The 17,569-nt window shown below is 45.8% G+C and overlaps 1 long non-coding RNA gene across 1 annotated transcript in view; it reads right to left on the bottom strand.

Moving 5' to 3' along the window:
• LOC116537415 overlaps positions 1–17,569 on the bottom strand; it is a 237,305-nt gene that overhangs the window by 127,714 nt on the left and 92,022 nt on the right. Inside the window, exons 7-8 of the long non-coding RNA XR_004263118.1 lie at positions 16,587–16,659; positions 11,273–11,319 (exon numbers count right to left, since the gene is read on the bottom strand). This is a non-coding gene — a long non-coding RNA (uncharacterized LOC116537415). The remainder of the gene's footprint in view (positions 1–11,272; positions 11,320–16,586; positions 16,660–17,569) is intronic.

Below are 17,569 nucleotides of genomic sequence, written 5' to 3' on the forward strand. Positions count from 1 at the left end.
CAATGTGATGTTTTGATACATGTACACATTGTGTAATCATCAGCTCAGGGTAACTAGTGTACCCATCCCTGACAGCATCTCTTGTTTCTTTGTAGTGGGGAACATTCAAAATCCTCTCTTCTAGCTACTTTGACATATAAAATACCTTATTGTTGACATAGTCACCCTACAGTGTGATAGAACACCAGAACATTCTGGTCTTCACCCACACTTGCTCCTGGAAGTGCTGCTCCCATCCCTACCTTAGGACAATGGACCCAGGTTTCTGGGTACAAACCACCTCCCTTACCCCATCAGCTGAGAGTGCACTGACTCTATGAGGAGCCAATATAAACCACTCTCATGTCATTTTGGCTCTAAGCATTCTCCGCTGAGATACTGGAGCTTAGCCTGCACATTACCTTTGAGGAGTGAATCGTGGTTCTCTAAATCAAGACCCATTTCTTTAGGAGAAAAAGAACCAAATTCTAGCTCCTTTTGGAGCAAGAATGATGGTCCATTCCAGACAAATTCCACCCACCAGACCTCCCAGCTCCTCCCCTCGTTCGTTTCCATCTGTGTCACTTGCCGCCATCACCTAACTTAGGTATTTGATTTATGTGCTCGTCGGCTGTTCCTCTTCCCTAATGTCCATCATCACCAGCACAGTGAGAGGATCTGTGAGGGCAAAAATTCGCTCTGTTCTGTACCCTGATATTTCTTTGACGCCTGACACATTCTTTGGTACATAATAGGTTCCCCGCGTATGTCTGCTGAGTGAATAGATATGAATAAATTAATGAATAAATACACATACACTCCCTTCTTTCCTCCACAAACACATGGAGATGAGTCTCCACTCTCATCACTACCTTGGTGACTCCTCTTAATTCCACAGCAGGGAATCCCCTCTGGTGCCCTTTATACGTTACCTTTCTCAAACAGGATTTCTGTGTGTCTGCCAACATCAGCATCTGGCCCATCTGTGGATATTGCCTGGGGCCCTATAAATGTCCCTCTAGAGTCAAGGCAGTCTCTGTCCATAGAATGAAAACAGCCATGACTTCATTGAGTCTAAAACCCACATAAACAGAACTACCAGTGGCCTGGGGTCCCTGTCCCCTGCAGGCAGATTCTCAGGTAACAAGAACCTGAGGCCAGCACCTTCGCTGTGGTGGTGTTACGGACGCTCAGGGTCCATCGGCAACTGCTGCCTCGGGATGGGCTGGAGGAGAAGTGGTGGCCTGGAGACTCTGAGGGCAGGTGGATGTGGGGCAGCAGGGAGGGTCAGGATCTGGTCTCCTGTGTTGGCTCCACCAGCCCTGGTAAGCTATTCAGACCTCCTGAGACTCACCTATGACTAGCTGCCTTGTGGGGCCATTAGGCGAAGCAGGGCGGGCTTCACAGGAGCCCATCTCCTCATCTGTTCCCTGCTCTTTACCCCAAGAGAGGGGAACAGCACTGTGGTGAGCAGCCCAGGCCAGGCCTGAATCCTCCATCTGCCACTTGCTCACTACGTGACCTCCCACAGGTTTCTAAGCCAACCTCATGCCTCCATGTTGTTTAAGGGTCTGGCACATGGTTAACGAGCAGTAATTATGAAATGTAAAAGAATGTGAGAGAGTAGGCTGATCCTAAGGTGAAACTGAGAAGAAAGCTGGGTGTGGTGCAAAGGTCGATTCTTACTGTTGGTGTCTCAGAACTTGAACATTGTCCTGTCCCACTGTTCTCCCCACTACATTTCCAGGTGGGGGTGTGCGGGCGCTATTGGTGTGTGAACCTCTGGTATGGCTGGGCTGCTGGCCTTGGGATTGCCCCCAAAAGCCGCAGGTACTAGAGCCTTTCTCTTAGTTGTGACTGAGTTGAGATCCATATGTGCTCTCCACCCTACAGAAGTGGAGTCAGAGAGATGGCAGTTTAAATCCCAGCTCTGCCACTTGGCTGTGTGACCTTGGCCAAATCAGTTACCCTCTCTGTGCCTCATTTTCCTAATGTGTAAAATGCAAATAATGATAGCTAGCACCCCTTATACTTGTTTGGTAACACATTACTGGATACATCCACATCCCAAAAACAAACCCCATGCTCTCCAGTCTCCTTGTCTTTGCATTTGGTGGTTCCTCTAACACTCTCTTCCTTCCTCATCTCTGCCTGCCAGAACCCAGACTAATCCTCAGGGCCCTGCTCAAATGACACCACTTCTAGGAAGTGTTTCCAGGTGTTTCTATCATGCGTGGCTTCCTCTTCCTTCCAGTATCCTGGACATACAACTTTTCTATGGAAGTCGCCCAGGCACAGGGTGAATGATACACGTATGTTATTTTTAGCCCTCTTCCTGACCATAAGCTTTGGAATCACATCTGGGTTTGACTCCAGCTTTGCTACTTAATAGTTGTGTGACCTCAGCTAGATTACTTAAGTTCTCTGATCCTCAGTTTCCCCATCTGTAAAAAGGACATAATGAAACACCTACCTCATAAGGTTTGTGGCAAGGATTAAGGGAGGTAGGACCAATAAAACCTTCAGCACAATGCTTAGTACATTATATGCGCTCAATAGGAGTTATTTTCATTGTAATTATTAGCACTAAGTAGGTGTTGAGTCTAAAAGGCTTTCACTTGAAATTCATTCCTTAGGGGCCGCCTCCAATGCTCATAGCTTCTAAAATGCACATCTTGGGGTTAGCGATGGCCCCAGGGAGGGCCAACTGGTGAATTCTCAGTAAAGACTTCACTGCTCTTTTGACATCAGAACTTTTGGTGCTTACTGGAAAAGCAGAGAAGAGAAGACAAAGAAACAGGAACCTGAAGGAAGTTCCAAGGAGGCCCACATGTTCTCTGTTTAAACCTCAGGACAAACCTGCAATGTCATCACTGATGACTCTGAGATTCAGAAGATTTAAGTGACTTACTCAAGGCCACACAACCAGTGGAGACACCCAGATCGCGTTTACTCTAAAGCTCATGGAGAGAAGAGGGGGCAGGTGGAGGAAGGAGAGAGAACACTCATCCACCAAGAGCACACACTCCCATGATATGGCAGAAAAGCAATCTGTGGAAATGTATGGTCTTATTTATGGAAAATTAATTCAGCATACAACTTCATTATAATACCATTTCTTGAAACATTAACTTCCATCAATGTCGTAAAAGTCTGGGAGGCTACAAAATGTCTTTTTCTAAAACCTCCTATTATCTACAAACATCCACTTTTCAGGCCAACCAAGATTTCCCTCCTCTCCCCTTTGCCCTGTTGGTTTTAAGCCTAGAAAGGTCTGGAGTGGCCCAATGTGTTAATGGGGCTTGAGAAAGGTTCTCATCAGCCTGCAAGCCCAGGGGAAAGCAATGCTCACTAACTGCTCTGTAAATTACAGTCTCCCTTTTTGGTTTAAATCCACGGCTACAGATGTATTATCTTCACCAGTCCTAGAAACAACAGTGAAGAATTCTTCTTTCTCTTGTCCGATATCGCCCTCTAGTGATCCAACTCTACTTGAAAAATAGAATGAATCCAGGAAACAGGCAAGTGAGCTACCTGGACCCCTTCACTCCCTCACTGGTTCACCCACTCACCTGACCAGCCTTCCCGCCCCGCCAATCACTTTCTCATTATTGGTTATGGGCCTATCAGGCGCCAATCAACATGGATGCCGGGATGACTCAGGTGTTGAATGATTCACTTGCAGAACCTGAGAGTCTGGAGAAAATGACCCACATCTGGAATCCCAGCTCTGCCTCTTAAAGGCCCAAAGACCCTGGAAGTGGGAGTTAGTTCACCAAGTTGGTCCTGTTTCCTCACTATGGAATGGTAATACCGACTTCTCCATCTTTAAAACATACAATATTACATGCATATCCTCCTTATCTTTTTTATTATTTGTAGAGATGCGGTGGGGGTCTTACTAGGTTATGATGCCCAGGCTGGTCTCAAACTCCTCAGCTCAAGTGATCCTCCCACACTGGCCTCCCAAAGTGCTGGAATTACAGGCATGAACCACTGCACCTAACCTTATCTTTATTTTCACAACCAGCTCCTGAAGCACACTTAGGTTTTTGTCACAAAGAAAAAGGAGAGGAGCTAATAGGTAAGCTCAGTAGCCTTAGGTTCAAATCCTGGTTCTGCCAGTTACCTACCTTGTTACCTTGGACAGATTACTTAACTTCTCTCTGCCTCTTTTATCCTGTCTGTAAAATGAATACAATCATAGGATTGAGCATGATTTAAGTTTGCAAACTTTGGAGTAAGCAAAAATTCCCTGGGGACCTTATTAACAGGACAGACCTCCTTCCCAAATTTAACAATCTGGAAAATCTGAAAATGGCCCTGGACCTCTGAGCAGTTAACAAGCTGCCTAACAATGCACAACAGCCACTGAGAACAAGTGTGATTGAGCCAGTGCACTGGTCCTCAAACTTGGCTGCACATTGAAATCAGCTGGGAAGCTTGAACATGCTGATGTCCCCTCACCCGCCCCCTCTAGATTCCGACATAACTAGTCCAAAGTAAAGTCTGGCATTGGGATTTTTAAGAATTGCTGGGGCAATTCCCCTGTGCAGCCAGGGCTGAAACCCCACTTCCTTAGCCCAATGCCGTAAAAGTTTAATAAATGTTAAAAGAAGTCCTACCAATAGATCCACATCATGACTCAAACACTGTGCTTTTCTTCAATATCGACAACAAAATAGTAAGCCTCTATCAGGTTCCAGGCACTGGAGATAGAGCCATCATCAAGCCAAAACAAAAAGACAGAAATCCCCGTGCTCGGGGAGATGGCAATAATGCTGCGGGCCAATTTGTCATTTTGTTCTGGACCCCCAAAATTATGTAGCCATCCTGTGAGTTGGGGCTGCATATCACAGAGGGCCTTGCAGCTCACGGTGAGAACCCTCTTTCTCTTTGAGATGGGAAGCATTACAACTCTCACAGTTTTCTCTCTTGGAAAAAAAGAGATTTAGAGATGCCACTGCAGCTTTCAGAAAAGTTACTGTCTGATGATAAGATTTCAGGCAGGGAGACCTGGGGGAGAGGAGACATATGTGAGGCTGCAGGACCTGCCCTAACTTACTGCGTCCCTTATGTCTGTCTATTCCCCTCCAAGTAAGGCTGAGCAGGAGATGTACAACCATGGCCAGGAGCTGGTGGCTCCTGCTTCCTCCCCTCCCCCACCTGCTGTCCTGCAGCATGCAGCTCCTCTCGTCCCAAACTCAGCGGCCAGCTGCTTCCAGCTGTAGGGGCAAAAATACTTACTCTTAATCAGGATTTCGGCTTTGCACCTGCTTCCTTGGCTGGAGCTGAGGCTAATTCCAAGGCCAGGGATACAGAGGGTGGAAGGGAAACCCTTTTGGATTAGTACAGCTACTCAGCCAACCCCCAGCTACTCATTAGCACCTATGAGTAAGGCCAGGGAAACCTGGTAAAATCTTGGTAAACCTCTGAGAGCTTGGGAGAAGGGAGGACACAGAGACCTCTCCTGGTCATCCAACCAAAAATAAATGCCTCCATCACTCTCTCTCCCCATTATCCTGCATTGCCTTTATTCATAGCACCTATGGTGAGCTGACATTTTACTCTGTGTGTGTTCACTTCTAGGGGTCTTCTTAAAGATGGAAGATGGGTCAGGTGAGCTTACAGGACCCTTTCCCACAAAGTCAAATTGTCTCCTCCATCCCCACCCTGGAAGGGGAAGGGCAAAGATGGAGCCCCCAAATGGGGCATCAAATGAGATCACAAAAGAGCAGCCCACGCATAGCCATCAGACTGTCCTGTTGGCCTACAGAGATTTTGTTGCTGTTGTTTGTTTGGTTGGTTTCTGTTTTTCTGCAAATGGCATGGTTCCATATTTAAAACCCAGGACGGACAATCTCTCTGGAAAAGCTGGATAGTGACAGTGGGTGGCACATCCTCACACAATATACCAGCTACTTGTTGCTGAGGTGCTACTGCCCTTTAACTGGGCTGGGCCTTCAGGACCCCATCCCCTCTGGGCTGCCCAATTCTTCCCATTTCCTGCCCAGCCCTGAAGGCTTGGATTGCACACCCCTCCCCTCCCTGCCCTGCTGGCTTTGCTCCTCCTCCCATGTCTGTGGGCATCTGTGTCCCCTTCTAGTGGTGGAGCTCAGGCTGTGCTGGGCAGCATAATTTGCCTGGTGGGCAACAGCTTCACCCTTCCCACCAATAGCTGCCAGCCTCCCTGACCTCGGAGCCACAGCCCTGATCAGCCAAGGTCACCTGGGAGTCGCCGGGCATCTCTCCTCTGCCACCACACAGTGAGCCAAGGAGTTTATTCCTTTCTCTCCTTCCCTAGGCAGCTTCTAAGAATTTGGCCATGAGAGTGATTTATTCAGGTCACCAACAGCCCCATCTTTTTGCTCAGCCCAATAGACATAAACCCCCAGCCGTTATTGTCTCTGGTCCCCTCCACCCTTCATTTCCCAACACTCCTCTTAAATATTTCTCAACCAATTTCATTTCTTTTCATTTTTCTCTGCGGCCTTAATCCTACAGCCCTGCAAATCTACTCAACTATCTCTGGCACGCAGCCTGTTCCTTCTTATTATTAATAAGACTGAGAATAATGGATAATAAAAAAGACCTTACTTTCAAAGGGCTCTCGTGCCATCGACCCAGAGCCCCACAAGAACCATACACCGTAAATGGTGACATGCAGAGTGTAAGTGACCTGTCTACGATCAGCAGCTAGTTAGTGGCCGAGCCAAGTCAGGAATCTATTTTAAGTGGTATTATTTATGGCTTATCAGGAAATTATCATTTTAAAAACTAAGCCAGTGAAAAAGACAGTTGAGATTTTAAAGTGGACCTTTATTACATTTCAAGGGCAAGATTTATTCTCCTTCGTATTGTAATTAAAGTAAATGGAATAAAACTTGGTATTATATTTGCCTTTCCAACAACCTTTTGGAGACACCTGCATTGCTCTACAAAAGGAAAGCCATCTGTTCATGCATCATTGCGTTAAATACCCACTCACTCGTCTACAATTATGTGTTGCCTGCCTACTGTGTGCCAGGCCCTGGGATCAACACAGGGCACACAGTGGTGAGCAAAACAGATCAGTTCCGGCTCCGTGTGCTTAGAATCTAGTGATGAAGTCAGGTGTTAAACTAACATGTGCACCAAAAATGTATGACCAGAAACAAGCTAAGTGCCAGGAAGGAAAGGCACAGAGGCTCTGGTAGCCTCTAAGAAAGGAATCGACCTGGTCCAGAAATTCAGGAAGGGCTTCCTGGTGAAGTATCTATTGCCCCAGGAGACAAGAAGAAATTAACACAGGGAAAAGGACAGGGAAGGGAGAGCATAGGGGAGGTAGAATGTGCGGCGCCCCCTAGTGCATGGACCAAGTAGAGTGCTGTCGGGAATCGAGAGTCGTGGTGGTTGGGGGGAGTATGGTGTGTGACCAGGCAGCACAGGTGGGTGGGGTTAGATTACCCGGTCTTGTGAGCCCAGGCAGGGATCTAGGTCTCTTCCCAGGGAGCAATATAAAACTGCTCAGAACAGGGATTGACCTGATCAGATTAAATCCACTTACATGCTGGGCATTTGGGGTGCCACAGGGAAAAAAATGTTTTAACCCTCAAAGAATTTCCCGTCAGATTCCCTGGCATTAATAAAGCTCTGCTCAAAATTAGGTCAGATTTTTCTCAGAAATATAGGTATCACTCTTGAGCTAACAATGTTTTTTTAAAATATATAAAAGTTAAAATAATAGGCCAGGCACTGTGGCTTATGCCTGTAATCTCAGCACTTTTGTAGGCCAAGGTAGGAGGATCACTTGAGGCCAGGAGTTCAAGACCAGCGTGGGCAACGTAGTGAGACCCCCATCCCTACTAAAAATAAAAAATCCACCAGGCATGATGGTGCATGCCTGTCATTCTAGCTACTTGGGTGGCTGAGGCAGGAGGATCTCTTGAGCCCAGGAGGTCGAAGTTACAGTGAACTATGATCATATCACTGCACTTCAACCTGGATGACGGAGTGAGATCTGGTCTTTATTTAAAAAAAAATAATAAAAATATCTACTACCTCCTAAGCATTTGCTGCTTTATGTTTTTACTTATTATTTCATTCAATCCTTGCCTCAAGTTGTGAGCACTGTCACTCCCATTTCATAGATGGGGAAAATGAGGTTCAAGGAGGGATAGTAACTGCCCCAGGTCACACAGCTATGGGCAGATCCAAGGTTCAAACCTAGGACCGTCTGAATGTTGGCTCTGCCATCTCTAGGCTCCATAATCTTGGGGATTTTTGCCCAGAGATTCAAGGACAGCCAACATGACAGGTGTAGAGAATGTGTTCCTCCTGGAATGTCAAAGTTGTCAATGGGCTACACTTTGCCAAAGCCACTGGCCAACTCTTTCCTTGTCTTACTTGACCTTCAGTGCCAGTGAGCAGATGATCACCCCTCCTTCTTATTCCTTGTGGATCAGTGCCTGGTTGTCCTCCTACCCACAGTTATTCCTTCTCAGTCTCCTCTGCCCGCTATCCCTTTTCAACTTGACCTTTAATTGTTAAGCTCTACAAAGCTCTGCCCTTGGCTATTTTTCTATTTACAATCCTCTATTTGATCATCTCATCTACTGCAGGACTTTAAACTGGGTCCGTAAACTGGTGACAAACCCAAGCCTCCCTCCCCTACGTCTCCCCGATCATGTCTCCACACGGGTGTCTAACTGACCCACCAAGTTAACTCTGGGTACCCACCACCAAACTCTTTCCTCCCCTTAACAACTCCCTCTCATTAAATGGCACCTCCTTGTACTTTGTTGCTGAGGCCAAAAGTCTAGGTCTTATCCTTGTCTCATCTTTTTCCAGTATGGTTCACCTTCACTCCATTGACAAGCCCTGTTGTTTTGCCTTTCCTTCAAACTATATTCTGACTTCAACCACTTCTTACTACTTCCATAATACCACCTTAGTCCAAGCAACCATTTTGTCTCACCCTGGACTCCTGCAGTTGCCTCCTAACTGGTCTCTCTGCATCCTCCTTCGCCCTCCTACATTCTATTTTTCAGATAGTAGTCAGAGATGCAGGTGTTCAATTTGTACACTTAAGAGTATGACCTGGGTCCGAATCTTGCCTCAGTCATGGGGCAAGCCACTTAGCCGCTTGGTTTCCCCATCTCTCAACCAGGGGTAAAGAAATCTATGACAGTATTGTTTGAGCACAAAGTGAGATGGTGTGTGTATCATACTTAATGTAGTTCCTGGCTTGTAGTGAGTGCTCAAATGTGTTATTGCTACATGCTGCTCAGATTTCCTCACAGGAAGCCTTGCTACATGAACATCAGTTGAAGGGGATGCTGGTCACAAAATGAAGCAATGCCTAATTCACTGTATGTCAGCTTCGTAATTCCTGTCTGGCCTATGGTGGCCACGGAGCATCACTTCCCACCCCATCTCTGGATGCCTGTTGACAGTCACAGATGTACACACACACTGGCCTAAGAGCAGACTTTTGAAATGTGAAGGAAGATTGGATTTGAATAGCAGTTTTCTTTGCTTAACAAGAAACCACTCCCTGAAACCACTATCCTCCAGACCCAGATGGAAGCCCTGACATTCAGAAGCTCCAGCTCTGAGATAGGGTTTTGCTGTCACAACTTGAAAGAGCCAAAGGCTTGGCCAAGAGAAGATGTGGATGTGGCCAAGGGTAGAGTTATGATGTTTGTGCGCTACTATGGAATTTCCAAATTATGAAAACAAAAAAATCTCATTTTATGGAGACAGTAAACCGAAACACCATTGGCTGGAGAGTGCTTGCCCTCTGGTGAGGAATCACAAGACTGGCCCCGGCATTTGCCTTCTCTCCTTCCCTCACCCCTTCCTGGTAAACAGGGGTGAGGCAGCAAAGTCAGACAGACCTAGGGTCCAGTTCTAGCTCAGCCATTTTCTGGCTGTGTGACCTGGGACAACTATGAACCCTCTTTGAACATTGGCTCGTTCACCTATAAACTGAAATGTAATGATATTATCTATTTCATAAGGAGCTGCCATCATTGTAGAAATAAAAAGCACTATATCTAAAAAGGAAGAGGCGATAAAAGAGAGCAGTTAAGACTACGGGCTCCAGAGTTTGAATCCAGCTCTTCCACTCACTGGCTGTGCGAGCTTCAATGAGCTACTTAATCTATCTGATTGTCTAAACTGTAAAATGGGGATAGCAATTGCTCCTCCCTCCATGATACGTTTTGGGCACTAAAGGTGTTAACACACGTCAAGATCCTTGAACGGTGGCTGACACTTAGAAGGTGTCCACTTGCTTTTATTTCTCCCTACTTCCTAGGGCCCACAAGTGACTTGCTGTTACAAAGACCTTGGGTGGAAGGGAAGTCCCCAGATCAGGCAGAAGATAACTCCATTACACACTTCATAATATGAAGGCTCATTGTAATTTTGCTTGATTCCCAGAAAGCTCTGCACCTGTTAGTGAACTAACTCCTGAAAATGAGGCTGCTGGGACCTACATGGAGCAAGTCTTTCCACAGAGCTGTAAGGGAAGACATGCAGATGGACACAGGTTCTGTGCCATTTACTCTTAAGTAGCACTTACCATAACCATGCAAAATGAACTGGCTTCAAACAGCATCTGGCCTCTTGTCTCCAATAGGTTCTCCACTAAACAGCCAAAACAGACTTGGCAGCATTCAGCACTGCCCATCATATTCCTGCTCCTCATGGACCCCGGAGAGAGTCCAAGCCCCTTACCTGGTCTTCAGATTTTCATACAATCTGCCTCCAGCCCCCTTCCCTGATGCTTTCTCTTCATAAGATGTTCCCTCTGCCTGCCCACCCCAAACACACACACCACTGCCACTCTGGACTACTTACTGCCCCAAATGTAAACCATGGGTTTATATCTTTATGCTTTTTTCCATTTGGTTTGCTCAGTCTGGGTTGCCCATTGTATTTGTCCATTCTCTCAATCCTGTAAAGAAATACCTAAGATTGGATAATTTATAAAGAAAAGAGATTTAATTGGCTCATGGTTCTGCAGGCTGTATAGGAAGCATAGTCACTTCTACTTCTGAGGAGGTCTCAGGAAGCTTCTAATCATGGTGGAAGGCAAAGGGGAGTGAGGTGTCTCTCATGGTGGGAGTGGGAGCAAGAGAGAGGGAGGAGGTGCTACTCGCTTCCAAACCAGATCTCACGAGAACTCACTCACTATCGCGATGACAGTACCAAGGGAGATGGTGCTGAACCATTCATGAAGGACCATGCCCATGATTCAATCACCTCCCACCAGGCCCCCTCACCAACACAGGGAATGCTCACTCACCTGTGCACTCAATGCCACTTCATAGGTACAGAGGGTGGTCCCACCATCTGGTGAAAGAGATGCACAGTCAAGATATGGCCAGATGCACGGACGGGACGTGTCTAGATGCACAGACATTATGTGGCCAAATGCTCCATGGTACTACACACAGACAATGAGTTTTCCAAATCCTAGAGGGCTGGGACCACCTGCTATCAGGAGCCGGGGCCTCAGAATCAACAAGACCTGGTTCAGTATCACCCTGTGTTGGTAGGACCCCCCCCCAGTCCCTTCCTCCCTGTGTTCTATGATAGTGGTGAAGAGCACAAGTGTCATGTCAGACAGAACTGGGTTTAGAAAAACAAAAAAGCAACTCTGTAACCCTGGGGACATTATTTTATCTGTCTGAGCTTTAATTTCCTTTATCTGTCAAATAGAGTTGATGATGGGACTGATGTCATAAGTTGTTAGAATTAAATGAGTCACTTTGTATAAAGTGCCTAGAATGATGCCAGGCACAGAATCTGTATCCAGTAAGTGGCCACTGCCATTGTGGTTGGAAATACTCTGGCCATTTTTATTCTCCAAATTCCACCTCACATCCAGCCTCTCCATTAGCTGGCACTGTGCAGCATGCATTACTCTCTGTAAGCTGCAGAGTCATTGAATGACTGCCCAGAGAGACAAAGCAAGGTGAAAACTACATCCAATCTTTATGTTCACAGGGACCAGACCAGCAGATGCAGGGTTGGATTGGATTTGGTCATTCGTTTATTCATTCATTCAATTATCCACAATTATGTGTTGAGGGACTCTTGCATGTCAGACCCTGCTCTGGCTCTGGGACCCACAGTCAACAGCACAGAGATGCTCCCTGCCGTGAAAGAACCCACCTTCCAGAGCAGTGCTCTTCATTGGAAATCCCACGAGCACATATGTGACTATATTTTTCTTGTGGCCACTTTTTTAATAAGGTGCAAGGAAGCTTAATGATATATTTTATTTAGCCCAGTATATCCCAAATACAATCATTCTGATATGCCATCAATATTAAAAATTAGTAACTGGATACTTTACATTCTCTTCTGTGCTAGGTCTTCGAAACCCAGTATGTATTTTTCACACACAGCCCATTTCAGTTTAGACTGGCCACAGTTCAGGCACTCAGAAGCCATACGGCCTACATCTTGGACAGAGATGCTCCCTTGTGTATGTGAAACAGGATCATCTAGTTTTTTAAATTTTTTATTTTAGTCAGTATATTGAAGAGATATCTTCAATTCTATGCTTATTGCAGCATCATGCATAATAGCAAAGTTTTAGAAGCAACCTAAGTGTCCGTTAACAGATGAATGGATAAAGAAAATGTGGTACTTGTACACAACAGAGAGCCATAAAAAAGAATCAGATCCCATCACTTCCAACAACATGGACAGAACCAGAGGTCATTATGTTAACTGAAACAAGCCAAATACAGAAAGACAAACATCACATCACCTCACTTTTCTGTGGGAGCTAAGAATGAAAACAATTGAACTCATGGACATAGAAGTAGAAGAACGGTTACCAGAGGCTGGGAAGGGTAGTTAGTGGGGATAGTTAATGTAGTTAATGGGTACAAAAACGTAGAAAGAATAAATAAGACCTAGTATTTGCTAGGACCACAGAGTGACTACAGTAAAAAATAAAATAAAATAAAATTTGTTCATTTAAAGATAACTAAAAGAGTATAAATTGATTATTTGCAACACAAAGGATAAATGTTTGAGGTGATGAATAGCGCATTTACTCTGATGTGATTGTTATGCATTGCGTGCTGCATCAAAATATCTCATGTACCCTGTGAATATGTACACCTACAACGTACCCACAGAGATGAACACATTTTGTTCTCCCACATTCCACCCCTGCAAAGCTTTCACTGTTTTTCAAATCAAATCTAGGCAACAGGCAAACCTGGCTGCAGCCCCCAGCTCTGCTAATGATTAGCTGTGAAAATGTGAGCAAGAGCCTTGTTTCGTTTGATTTCCTGGGGCTGCCGTTACAAAGTACCATAAAGGGGTGGGGTACTTAAAAAAACAGAAATTTATTCTCTGACACAAACTGAAAGTCCAAAATCAAGGTGTTGGCAGGGCCATGCTCTCTCTAGAAGCTCATAGAGAGAACCCATTTCACCCTGTTCTCTTAGCTTCCAGTGTTGCCAGAAGTCCTTGGCATTCCTTTCTTGTAGATGCATCCCTGTGGTCTCTGCCTCCATCATCACAGAGCATTTAAATTTGCATTTAAATCTTATCTCTTATTGTGATTTTTGTCTCCCAGAAAAGAAGGTTTCCGGCATCAGTAAGCAGATAGAAAAGCATCATCTCAGGGGCAGGGTGGGGTGAGTGGGAGAGGGCACCCTCCTTGTGTGTCAGCAGATGCTAGCTACTGGAATCACAGCAAGTCACTTATCCAACATCTGAGTGCTGGATGCTGGGGACAGAGTGATGAACAGGATGTGGTCCATCCAGGTGCTGGGATACAGCATGAAGAGATTGCAGATTCACCTGTGCGTCTGTGTCCTCAGGTGGCATTCTCCTCTCTGTATCTCTTCTCTTCTTAAAGGACGACAGTTATATGGGATTAAGGGCCTGCCCTACTCCAGCATGACCTCATCTTAAATTGCATCTTGATTACATTTGCAAAGACCCTATTTCCAAATGGGGTCACTTTCACAGGTAGCAAGGGTTAGGACTTCAACCTATCTTTTTGGGGTACACAATTCAAGGCACAACACAGGGTTATTGTGAGGATTCAACAATCCACTGTGTGCAAATGCCCTGACATTTCAAAGAGGCTCCTTCTCTAGGCTACTTTGGATTTTCTCTGCCGGCGTCTTGGCCACTAGATCTGTGATTGGCCCTATGGCTGACAACAGCCATCTCTGGCAGCTCCCATCACTCCCAGACTTGCCAGCTTCAGGGTATGTGACTCAAACTAGAAATACACAAGAGATGACTCCCCACGGAGCAAGCTTGGCCTTTGGGGGACTCAAAGTGGGAAAGAAGTGGAAGAGGTGTTTGTCCTCCTGTAGAGCTCTGCTCAGGGGACAGAGGTCCATAAAGGTTCTTTGTGACTGTCCAGCAAGATGGAGCAACCTACACGGCTGCTGCAGAGCTGTGGACACAATAATGCATTCCTTCCCATCACCCTCCTCCTTCACCACCGCACACGCACACCCTTTCTCTCGAATCTTCTTCCCCGAGTTTGCACTCCCTCCCGCCACCCCAACCCCAGTTTGTGCATATGATCTCTCAGATTTGCTTTTCTAAAGTACCTGGACTAAGATATTCATAAAGGGAAGTTCTGTTACCTTTCCAGATTCAGTCAAATGACATCACCTTCACCCCCACTCTGACCCCAGTTCCTTCAGGCTCCCAGAACAGCCTGAACACTTACATCCATATTAGCACTTAGCAGATCACTATTAGTTGCTTCCTTGCCTGCCTCCCCCACCCGTCTCTGGCCCCTGCCATGAACTGCAATCTCTTCATGCTGTATCCCAGCACCTGGATAGACCACATCCTGTTCATCACTCTGTCCCTAGCATCCAGCACTCAGATATTTGATAAATGACTTGCTGTGATTCAAGTAGCTAGCATCTGCTGACACACAAGGAGGGTGTCTACAAAATCTCTCCCATTCACGTCCACCCTGCACCTGAGATGACGCTTTTCTATCTGCTTAGTGATGCCAGAAACCATCTTTTCCAGGAAACAAAAATCACAATAAGAGGTAAGATTTACTTTGGGAGACCGAGGCGGGTGGATCACGAGGTCAAGAGATCAAAACCATCCTGCCATCCTGGTCAACATGGTAAAACCTCATCTCTACTAAAAATACAAAAATTAGCTGGGCATGGTGGCACATGACTGTAGTCCCAGTTACTCCGGAGGCTAAGGCAGGAGAATTGCTTGAACCCAGGAGGCGGACATTGTGGTGAGCCAAGATCATGCCATTGCACTACAGTCTGGGTAACAAGAGTGAAACTCCACCTCAAAAAAAAAAAAAAAAAAAAGAGAGAGAGATAAGATTTAAATGCAAATATTGCTAAGAGAGAAAACGTCTCTAAGTCCTTAAATTCTCACTAAGGTATAAATGACTAATAGAATGGTTCTTTTCTGATAGGGGCTGGGGAGTCATGGGGTGGTGGAGGTGAAGGGACAAAGCTAGGGCAGAGGTGGCTAGACCTGGGCATTTTATTCTTACATAGAATCAACACCATGCTGCCAGCCAAAGAGCCAGCTACCTTCTGGGGGCAATCTGAAGGGTGAAAAGTGCCTCTTCCTCAAGTTAGCTCTACCATTGTTCTGCTGTGTGCCCCAAACTCCCACTTCTCCATGGATCAAGTGTGCAATGCAATGAAAGAAAGCTCACAAAGCCAGAACACCTGATTCTCTCACTGGCATTTCCATCTGCTACTGTAGGATCTTGCAAAGACTTTATTCACCCTCTCAGTTTCTTTAAACATAACATTAAGATGATTAAGACAATGATACATTCTCTGGCTTATTTACAGGGTCGTTGGAAAAATCAAATGAAGTCACACATATGAACCTGCCTCCCAGTATGTAAAGTGATTTGCACATATAAGGCATGTATGTATGTATGAATGTATGTATGTATTTGAGACATGGTCTCTCTCTGTTGCCCAGGCTGGAGTGCAGTGGTGTGGTCATAGCTCACTGCAACCTCCAACTCCTGGGCTCAAGCAATCATCCTGCCAACTCCTGGGCTCAAGCAATCATCCTACCTCAGCCTTCCAAGTAGCTGAGACTACAGGTGAGAGCCACCACACTTGGCTAATTTTTTGTACTTTTTGTAGAGACAGGGTCTCACTATGTTTCCCAGGCTGGTCTCCAACTCCTGGGCTCAAGTAAACCTCCCACCTCAGCCTCCCAAAGTGCTGGGATTACAGGTATGAGCCACTGTGCCCAGTCAAGATAGTTATTAGTTTTATAACTGTGGTGAGGATCTTTATTCATAGAAGCCTGGAGCTCTCAGGGAGGGGAAAGTCAAGGGGCAGAAATCTAGCTCTCTCTGTGTGCCTCTTAACCACTCACTCCCATGGGTGCCATTCTGCCTCTAGGTTTCTGGGGACCAGGAGTCCCTTTGCCCCTCAGGCAAAAGGGAGCTGTCACTATTTCCCTGTGTGCTGTCACCCAAAGCTCCTGTTTCCAGCCCCCACAACCCCAGGAGAATTTGCGCTCTAGGCCTTTCTCCCAGAGTCAACAGGCTCCCCCAAAATGACTAAAACTCTGCCTGAATTGGAAGCTAAGGAGCACTCAGTTCTTACCTCAGCTTTAACTTGATGGGGTATTTGCTAGACGTATGCTTTCCTCTTTGGGGGAAAGTTTTAATGAAGAAATCTGAAAAGTGAAGAGGACCACAGTGTAAAACCAGAAAAGTAAAAGCCACAGCAGTATCTCCTCCCAGGGGGTGTTTCTGTTCTCTCCAGGAAGCACCCCGAAATCTAAATTTTTCCTTTCCAACTCTGCATTCCTCCTTGTGCACTGCCATTTCTGCACTTTCAGTGAGTCAAGGCAGTTACAAAAGCCTGCCCAGGTTCAAGGGGAGGGAACACATATCCCCCGCTTCAATGCAGGTATATCCCATTATAAAAATGTCCATAGTGTAAGAGCAGCGTGAAGGATGGGCTTTATGTTGCTGTGGCTATCTTTGGAAAATACTATCTACCACACTGACTCTTTAATGATGGGGAAGAAATTTTCATTAAAAGCTATTAACTCAGGCTAAAATATAAAACAGAAAATAGTGAATTATTATAAACATTCATACTGCAAGAAAATAGCATGTTTGCCCAAGCATCCCCTTAGAATACATTTTGATAATGGTAATAGCAATTTACTAAGAGCTTCCCAGCTATAAAATGTCTCCCCATCATTACCACCTTTCATCCAGCACTGCTGTGAAACAAGTACATCCACTTCCCAGTTAGAGAGACTGAGGCCCACAGCAGTACCTCACCCTGGCTCACACATTTGTTAGTGTGAGTTTTAGGGATTCAGTCCAAGCCTTCTGACTCTGATTATGGTTTCCTGTCCATATCTGACAAGCAACCAGTTTGAGTGGCATTTAGAATCCATTTCATAGACTTTTTTTCGCTTTTTTTTTTTTTTTTGTCTTTTTGTTTTTTTCCTTTTTGTGGAGAACGGGGTCTCGCTATATTGCCCAGGCAGGTCTCGAACTCCTGGGCTTAAGCTATCCTCCAGCCTCTGCCTCCCTAAGAGCTGGGATTACAGGCGTGAGCCACAGTGC

Source organism: Sapajus apella, unplaced genomic scaffold (genome assembly GCF_009761245.1).
Source record: "Sapajus apella isolate SASKATOON/1434 unplaced genomic scaffold, GSC_monkey_1.0 scaffold110, whole genome shotgun sequence".
Classification (NCBI taxonomy): Eukaryota; Metazoa; Chordata; class Mammalia; order Primates; family Cebidae; genus Sapajus; species Sapajus apella.